This window comes from Rhinolophus ferrumequinum, chromosome 11, assembly GCF_004115265.2.
Source record: "Rhinolophus ferrumequinum isolate MPI-CBG mRhiFer1 chromosome 11, mRhiFer1_v1.p, whole genome shotgun sequence".
NCBI lineage: Eukaryota > Metazoa > Chordata > Mammalia > Chiroptera > Rhinolophidae > Rhinolophus > Rhinolophus ferrumequinum.
Genome location: NC_046294.1, coordinates 73,663,311 through 73,673,524, shown reverse-complemented (window position 1 = coordinate 73,673,524; position 10,214 = coordinate 73,663,311). Strand labels below are relative to the sequence as shown.

Sequence of the window (10,214 nt, the reverse complement as noted above, 5' to 3'; positions counted from 1 at the left end):
CACCACCCAAAGTCAAATTTCCTTTTGTCACCATATATTTGAATCCTTTTACCCTCTTCTATCTAACCTTCTCCCCCCTTACTGTCTGGTAATCACCAAGCTGTTGTCTGTGTCTGTGAGGTTTTGCTTGTCTGTCTTATTCGATTGTTTTACATCCCACATATGAGTGAAATCACACTAAGTACTTTAAAAATTGAACACTTATTAGGGTCATAAAAGAAACCTCAATAAGCACCATAAATTAAAAATTGTAGAAATCTAATTCAAAGAAACAAACAAAAACCAAAGAAACCATCTTTCCTAAAAATGTGTGTGTGTGTGTGTGTGTGTGTGTGTGTATTAGCTTGAGTCATGGAGGTATAAAAACTGATATTGCAGCCTTTCTAGAAAACAATAATAAAGATAACACACAAATTATAATCTATGAAATAAAATTAAACTGGTGATAACCAGATTCATAATTTTGAATAATTAAATCAACAGAAGTTAGGAAGAAATAAAAATGAACTAAATAATCCATTAAATTTTCTTGAATATGAACAAAGAAAACAGAAGAATATGAACAAAGAAAGACAGTAGAAAAGTAGATGGAAAGCAGAATATAAGTTAGAAAGCAAAAAATCCAGTAAAGTAATTAAACCACAAAGTTATTTCCTTGAAAAGTCATTCAATTAAACAAAAAGATAGCTAACCTAACTAAAAATAAATGGAAAATATTCAAATGTTAAAAAAAAAATGACAAGAAAAATAACCATTGAAACAGGAGATTTAAAAGTCCATATTGCAAAATAAGTCAGACAGAAAAAGCAGAGAACCATATGATTTCACTGATATGTGATGTATAAACCAAAAACAACAAAAGAATAAGACAAACGAGAAACAAAAACTCATAGACACAGACAATAGTTTAGTGGTTACCAGAGGGTAAGGGGGATCAAATATATGGTGATGGAAGGAGAACTGACTCTGGGTGGTGAACACACAATGGGATTTATAGATGATGTAATACAGAATTGTACACCTGAAATCTATGTAACTTTACTAATAATTGTCACCCCAATAAACTTAAATTAAAAAAAAGTCTATACTGCATTCATCTATTCAAATGTACTTGAAAAGCAATACAAAATGGGTTATATTATAGAAAATTACAGTTTACCAGAATTGACTCAAGTGTAAAAGGAAAATATAAACAGAAAAGATTCTATTAAAAACTGGGAAATTTCTAAAAATCTATTGCAATACCTGGCCCAGGGAATTTCACAGTAAAATTTCACAAAATCTTCAATGATGAGATAATCCCAGTGCTCTTTAAAATCATCCAACCAAAGAAAAATAAATTTTTCAAAAGTCCTTTGTTGGTAACTATCTATAACACCAATACTCAAACTTGATATATATTGCTAAATATAAATAAAATAAAGATCAATCTGAATTCTAATGTCTATGCAATTATAAAATATGCAAAATTCTAAATAGAATACGAGCAAATAGAACTGAATAGTATATAATATCACATTACAAAATAATATATCTTGATCATGTGGGATTTATTTCAGAATTACAAGGTAAGCTCAATACATACTCGTATTAAGCAACCCATTAACATACTTCTAAAGTTAAAAATAATATAACTATATTAAAAAGATATTCAACAAATTCAACACCCATTTTTGATTAAAAATAAACAAATTTCTTTATTTAATGGTGAAACACGGAATTTCTTCTAAAATAAAAATTAAGACAAAGATGTCTGATAACATTATCTTTTTTAGACATTTTATTAGAGATATTAGCCAAAGCAATCAGTCAAGAGAAAACAATCAGAGCATTTGTATTAGAAAAGAAGTGAAGCAGTGAAACTTTTCTCTACTTGCAAGATCCTATACCTGGAAAATACAAGAGACTTACCAGAGAGAAGAAATTAATGTCCATTCTAATTATTAGTAAGTTCTTTATATTGACAAGTTTGTGTCTCCTTAACCATCAGCAGTAGTTTTCACTTTGCCCTGTGAAGCCACACAGAATAAGTCTAAATCTTCTTTCACATGATAGTTTCTTAATTTGAAAAAAACAAGAACTTCCACCTTTCCCCGAAGTCTGTTCTTTTTCAAGGACGCCTGTATCTTTCAAACAGTCTTTACATGGTTTTCAATCTATTCTTCATCCTACTTCTCCTCCTCCTCTTTTTTGATTGATTATTTTGTTAAGATCCTTCTTAAAATATTGTCACCAGACTAGGACAACATTTAGCAGGTAAGTTGCTCTGCATGAACTAAGAGCTAGGCTATTATTGCTCTATTGAATCTGAGGATCAACATATAACTTACCATTCAAACTGTGATGCTTTTAAGAGTGAAAAGGGATGTCATTAATAATTATGCTGGGGTGTGCCCTCCAGCTCACTCACCGTTCACGTCGTTTTGGAGACTGTGGCTGAGCCTTGTCATTCTGACCGGGAAGCCCTGGCTTCCTCCGTCGGTTCATCAAGCAGAAATGTCTAATGCAAAAGAAAGAAAACATGCTAAGAAAATGAGAAACCCAGCCCACTAATGTGACTTTATCCTCTGGCTTTGTGGCTGATAGAAGTGTAAAGCACCATAATGAAGGTGGAAAACCTTTCTGAGCTCAAAAACAAGAGTCCTTTTCTGGAACTTCACGACAGCGGCAAACCAGAATGACCCACTATTCACCACCTGAGCCTGATGTGAATGAGCAGTCTTCCTCCAAAGTCACGTTTAAAAAAAAGGGAGGATGGAAAGCAGGTCCTGAGGGCACTTCTCAGGAGATTCCTAAGTATATAACAGCTTCTACTTTTGCTCAGGCCCGAGCTGCTGAAATTAGTGCTATGTTGAAAGCAGTAACACAGAAGTCTTCTAATTCACTGGTTTTCCAGACTCTGCCACGGCACATGAGATGAACAGTCATGAGCCACAATGTGAAACGCCTTCCTAGACGGTTACAGGAGATTGCCCAGAAAGAGGCAGAGAAAGCAGTACATCACAAAGAAGAACATTCAAAAAATAAATGCCATAAAGCTCGAAGATGTCACATAAACCGGGTGCTAGAATTTAACTGCAGACAAAAGAAGAACATATGGTTAGAAACTCACATCTGCCACGCCAAGTAGTTTCACATGGTCAAGCAGTGGGGCTACTGCCTTGGGGAGAGGCCAACAGTCAAGAGTCACAGAGACTGCTATCGAGCTATGACAAACCTTTGCCCCTTCAGGATTTATCCTACTACTGTTGTTTGGAGTTGAAAGGCAAAGAGGAAGAAATACTAGAGGCACTTTCTCCAATGTGCAGCATAGACACAGGATTGACTTTTGCAGCAGTTCACTGCTTGTCTGGAAAGCACTAAGGTAGTCTCATGCTTTACCGGGCAAATAAATATCCAAGAGAAGTGCTGGGGCCTGTTACATTTATTTGGAAGTCTGAGAGGAGCCCTGGTGACCCTTCTGAGAGAAGGCAGTTGTGGATCTGGCTTCACCCAACTCTTAAACAGGATATTTTAGAGGAAATAAAAGTGGTATGCCAGTGTACGGAGCCCACCAAATCAACTGTCTGCATCCCTGACCCTCTTCTGACACCAAACCAAGAAAAAAGCCAAACTAAACTTCCTGATGAGAAAATTGGCAAGAAAAGAAAATGGAAAGACAATGGGGAAAATGCTAAACCAATTAAAAAATTTAACGGGGACGGAACTAGAGATCCACATCAATTGTATTCTTGGATCTCACCAACCATAGGCATTCTAATCAGTCATTTGACAATGGAGATGAACAGATTCCAGCTGATTGGTCCACTTTCCCACTCCATCCTAACTGAGGCAGTAAAAGCTGCTGCTGTCCACACCGGAGAAGACACAGAGAACACACCTCACCGCTGGTGGACTGAAACCTGTAAAAATCCTGATTGCGTTTCCCTTCCCCACAGACAGGAAGCCATATTTGCATTGTTGGGAGGAATAACATCACCAGCAGAAATTCCAGCAGGTACTATTTCTAGGACTGACAGTTGGGCATCCTCGAATAAATTTGCCTCAGAAGAGGTCCAAAGTTTTGCCCAATCCAGAAAAATGCCAAGATAATGAGAAAGTTAGACAGCTGCTTCTGGATGATGTGCCTGTGGAGTGTACGCATAGCTTTATTTGGAACCAAGCTATCTCTAAGAGTGTCACAGAGAATAAAATCTTGGATCAGGATTTAAACCGGAAGAGAAGTGAATTGCTGGTGCCCGGGTCACAGCTTGTTTTAGTTCCCCATGAATCCAAGATAACTCTACTTTTGATTCAACAGCCGGGAAAAGTGACTGGTGATGACCGACGAGGCTGGACAAGTGGCTGGGATGTCCTGCTCCCAAAGGGCTGGGGCATGGCTTTTTGGATTCCATTCATCTATTGAGGTGCAAGAGTTGGAGGATTGAAAGAGGCTATAATGCATTCTCAGTATAAATCGTCTCCTTACATCCCAGGTGATTTTACAGACTGCCCTGCTGGGATTCTGTTTGCTGAAGAGCAAGCCAAGAATCTTCTTGAAAAGTACAAACGACGTCTTCCTGCAAAGCGGCCCAACTATGTTAAGCTTGGCACTCTGGCATCTTTCTACTGCCCCTGGGAGCAGTTGACTCGAGACTGGGCATCAAGAGCTCAAGCCCAAGAGGAATTATCTGTAGCTTCCTCTTCAAGTGGTGAGGAGAGTGACTGGAAGGGGGCAAGGATGCCGCCCGCAGGTGCCTCTGTGTTCTTAGGAGTAGAGCATCCCTGAAGCAGCTGTCAGCCTGGTGTGGGCCCAGTTCCGGGGACAGTCGGGCAGTCCCGCAAGTTCCCAGTAGAGGGCAGCAAGAACTGACCAGAGAGGCTTTCCTGTCCCTCTTGGACCGCTTCTCCAGGACCCTGGTGTGGGTCAGCCGGTCCATGCTCAGGAAGTGCAGCCCCGAGCGGCACACCATGATCTGTGTCCCAGCCAAGGAGGACTTCCTCCAGCTCAGTCAGGATCGGCTCTATTGTGGGCCCCAGGAATCCAAGCACAGCGACCCAATCAAGAGCAAGATCCGGAATCAGAAAGAGAAAAAGAAACTAGAGAAGAGGCAGAACCAAGGGCATACTGTATCTGAGGGCCTGGAAGCAGGGCACCCGATGGCTGAGCACCAAGCTCCCACCCTGGGCTTGTGGTCGGGCCCTCTCCCCGATGTGACTTCTCACTGCTCCAGAGTTCTCGTTGGCTTTGTCACACAGGGAGAGTTTTCTATGGCTGCCGGCTGTGGAAAAGCCCTGGGGTTTGTTAGTTTGACAGGCTTGCTAGATATGCTGTCCAACCAGCCAGCCGGGGAGAGGGGCCTAGTGTTACTGAGGCCTCCTGCCTCTCTACAGTATCGATTTGCCCCAATTGCTATTGAGGTGTGAGTGCTGGTTTACGTCCTTGCAGGGTATGGATGGTAACTGCATTTGCCAAGTACCGCAATTGGAGAGTTTTGTTTTCTCCATCTTCTGTTTCAAAATATCACATGAAATTCCTTGGAAATGAGAATAAAAAAAATGTATTATGCAAAAAAATAATAATACTAATTATACTGGGACAACAGGACCAAAATGAGCCTGTCCTTTTCAAACATATTAATCTGCATTCTATATTTCCATTAATGTAATCTCTCATTAGACTTCTCATTTTATGGGAAGTATCATATTTACAGGGTAAAATAATGCAGTCTGGCATATTTTTGTACTGACAAGAATCGGTGACTTTGAATAAATTTCATTTATCTGAGCCTCAGTTTCTTATCTATAAAAACTGAAATAAATAAATTTTGGGGCATTTGTGAAAGGAATAAAAATTTTATATGAAAAATTAGTGTCACATTATTGAGGGCCTTCAAGTGACAGGCACTTTACATTCATTATCTCTAGTCCTCAAAAGGACACTGTAAAAGATTTACAATGAAAGAACTGAGGTTCAGAGATAATAGGTGACTGCCCAAGCTATAATTGCTGGAAAGCAGTGAGAGTAAACTACACCTGACTTCTTTGTGTTTTAAAAACTTTGGGATAACCCAAATATTCAAAAATAATAGAAAATAATATAATAAACATTAATGCACTGACCATTCACTATAATAAATTATACTATTTTGCTGTGTTTGCCATATATATACAGATGGTGCCAAAAAAATGTATACAAATTTTAAGAAAGGGAATAACTATATTAAAATTATACTGATGGTAACCACTTTGAGTACCTCTTGCAATTGCAGAAGTCAAATGTGACTTGTATTCATTTTTGTCAGTATATATACAGTATTACAATTTTTTCCTAGTTTTAATTTTTTATTATTATTTTTTATTTTTTAAATTTATTGGGGTGACAATTGTTAGTAAAATTACATAGATTTCAGGTGTGGAATTCTGTATCACATCATCTGTAAATTACATTGTGTGTTCACCACCCAGAGTCAGTTCTCCTTCCATCACCATATATTTGATCCCCCTTACCCTCATCTCCCACCCCCCAACTCCCTTACCCTCTGGTAACCACTAAATTACGTTTCCCAGATTAATTTTCAAACCCCGTGGCCATCCTGTGGTCACCGACTGCCCTCCAATCCCCTCACCCTCCCGAGTATTACAATTTTAATACAGTGTTTTCCTTTCTTAAAACGTGTATACATTTTTTTGGCACCCTCCGTGTATGTATGTGTGTGTGTATATATAAACACACACACATATGTATATATGTACACATATATGTATAAGTATATATGTGTATATATATTCACACATATATATGTGTATATATATTAATTAAATTTATATATATGTATATATACACATATATGTATATATATGTGTATATATATTTTTTAATTAAATTTATTGGGGTAACATTGGTTAATAACATTATACAAATTTTAGGTGTTAATAAACAAGCACATAGATACAGGTGAAATCCCTCTGAATTTCTTATAAATTATATTCACTATCATCTTCACTAAAAGTAACCATCAGTCTTTATTTGTTATTTATTTGTTCCATAAACTATTATACAGTGTCATTTGTGTTTTGTAAGTGACCTGTACTTTATGCATTATTTAGTGATTTGCATTTTTTCAACGTTATGCTTGTATGTTTATCCACTTGATACACGAATCTCTAATCTATTCATTTTTTTTTCTGTATGTCTCCATTACCTTCTTGAACATTTAAGTTGTTTCCAGTGTTTAATAATTGAAACAATAGGGAGGTAAATACCCAATACATGTCTCCTCTTGCCTATAGGTTGAAATCTCTGAGCTGGCCACTTCCCTAATCCTTCACAGACCTGAGTCTGAAACTTCCACCCATTTCTTGGTAGAAACAGTTACTCTGCAGGGAACCTCTGGTTTGTAGCACCAATCATGCTCACCCCCACCCACCAAGGTCAGAGTACCAGCCATATCATAATCTCTACCATAAATTAATAAAGAAAACATATCATATCAAATAGAAGTCATTCCAAATACACAGATCCATAAATAGACACAGACCACACATGCACTTGTCCCTTACTAGTTTCTATAATTCTCAATGTTTCTATTAAGAAATAAGTAAATTGGGGGCCGGCCCGATGGCTCAGGAGGTTAGAGCTCCATGCTTCTAACTCCAAAGGCTGCCGGTTCGATTCCCACATGGGCCAGTGGGCTCTCAACCACAAGGTTGTCGGTTCAACTCCTGGAGTCCCGCAAGGGATGGTGGGCAGCGCCCCCTGCAACTAAGATTGAACACGGCACCTTGAGCTGAGCTGCCCCTAGCTCCCGGATGGCTCAGTTGGTTGGAATACGTCCTCTCAAACAGAAGGTTGCCGGTTTGACTCCCGCAAGGGATGGTGGGCTGTGCCCCCTGCAACTAGAAAATGGCAACTGAACCTGGAGCTGAGCTGCGCCCTCCACAACTAAGACTGAAAGGACAACAACTTGAAGCTGAACGGCACCCTCCACAACTAAGACTGAAAGGACAACAACTTGACTTGGAAAAAAGTCCTGGAAGTATACACTATTCCCCAATAAAATCCTGTTCCCCTTCCCCAATAAAATCTTAAAAGAAATAAGTAAATTATTTGATCAAGGGAATATTCAATATGGAAAATTACAGGTTTATTAATAAGTAAATTAAGAAATAAGTAAATGATTTGATCAAGGGAATATTTAAGATGGAAAATTATAAGCTTCAGTAAAATAAATGACCTTAAAATTCAGTACATCAATTTATGGAAATTGCATTTTCTATTCATTGCCTGAGCTCTAGTGAAATGCAACAATGACTATTTTTATTTATTTATGTTCCTAATATTTCACACCCCTTGAACATATTTCAGAATATTCAGAAAATGACAGGCACATTAATTCCAATGGTAGTGAACATTTTCTGCATGCTGATATTTTAAAAAGACTTCACATCATGAAATCCATGTTATTAGTTTTGTAATAGAAATAATCAGAATTAAATTACTATTTAAAAAGGTGCCTGGACTGAAGAGTGCTATTTACTTTCCTTGAAAAGTTAAGTTAATCATGGAAAATAAAGCCTAGAGATGAATACATTGAAATAAAAAACAAAATGTCTTATAAAAATTATATTTATATGGTTTTATTATGATTTTGCTCATTATGTCACAACTGCTGAAGTTTGAGATGAGCTTTGATGCTTAATTGTCTACAGTTTAGTGTCTCCCCCATTAGGCAGATCCCTACATACCTGTCAATGGAAAACTGTAAGGCTTACAAATGGTAAGCTACTCAATAGAGGTGTAATGAGAAAATCAGAAAATCAGTGACACGAAAATCAATGATACGACTTCAAAAGAATATGAAGCTGCTACGAGATTCTGGATCATTGGAAGAAGATTAAAGATGTGTAAGTTAAATTAGTTGCCAAGCAGAAGACATCTCTGTTCCTGCTACTTGAGGCAGGAGGAACATGCTTTCACATATTGGAACTTCAATCATGCAACATAAACATATCTGCTCATAGTTTTGTAATCTGATCACAGTCCTGTTTTGTGCTTGCCTCTGCTTCATCTATTTCTCATTCTCTAAAGGAACTGCGGAAAGTTTGAAAGTTTGAATAGTTAGAACCCTTTAGAGGATACTGGCTATTTGAATAGGTTGTTTGTTGACATGCAGAGTTTTGGAAAGGGTGGTGAAAGAAAAAGTTTACTGTGTAGTGTGTTAATTCCTGTTAGTTTCCTACTGATAGGTGACGATAGACCTGGATGAACATGTATTCCCTCACAGTGCTTAACAAGAAGAGTAACATGTAAAGGAACATCTGCTTATGACAACAAATAAAGATGTGGAAAAAGACTTGAAAGAGAAGAATAAAAAAGTATTTGCAGACTCTGTTCTTTTTACAAACATTGGCTCTTAAAGAACGTTTGTTCAATGGTAAATAAAAGGATGACTAGTGAAAGGAATAAAATAGAAGAGAAAATGCTCTGACATAAGAGTGTCCTCGGTTCTAATCCCAGATCTTCCCTTAAATAACAATGGAATTTTGCAACAATTCACTTCATAGGGTCAATTTCCCTACCCCGAAATATAAAGCTGCTAAAAGAGATGGTTTCTAAGGTTTCTCTACTCTGACACTGTGATACTGTGAGCACCCCAATATGTGTTCGTGTGTTTAGTTTCAACACAAGAGTTTGTACAAAGGACATTTGATGAAACTCATATATTTTATACTGTAGCTAGGAAAGAAAAAGTAACAACCAAATAGGAAAAACGTAGTTGCAACAGGCTAGTTACTAATGAACAACCCAGAGATAGCCACATTTTTCTATCCACTTCATTGACCTCAATGACTTTTTAGTTAAGTTCCTAACTACCTTTCTAGTCAATGTCGGGGAAGAAACAGGCCTAATAATTCATTTAATCCTAATCAACCTAATGTAAGATGGTATTTGGATTTTCCCTTATCACATATCCTTTCTTTCATTAAAAACACACAAAATTTTGGGGGGGAAATGTATTTCAGTGGTGATTTATTTCATATTAGACCATAATAACCTAAGCTTAACATTTTAGTTGATTTACAAATGTAACCAAATGATGTGAGAAAATGAAGAAGAGATCGACAATTTGGGAATTTTAATGCTAAAACACTTTCAATAAAATATTCTCTCCTGAAAATCTCTTGTACAGATTGAAAAGCAATAGCTCATAACAAAAAACTCATACTCAAAT

The 10,214-nt window shown here is 37.4% G+C and overlaps 1 pseudogene; it reads left to right on the top strand.

Moving 5' to 3' along the window:
- Positions 1-2,496: 2,496 nt before the first annotated feature.
- LOC117030941 (ribonucleases P/MRP protein subunit POP1-like) lies at positions 2,497-5,406 on the top strand (annotated as a pseudogene).
- Positions 5,407-10,214: the final 4,808 nt, after the last annotated feature.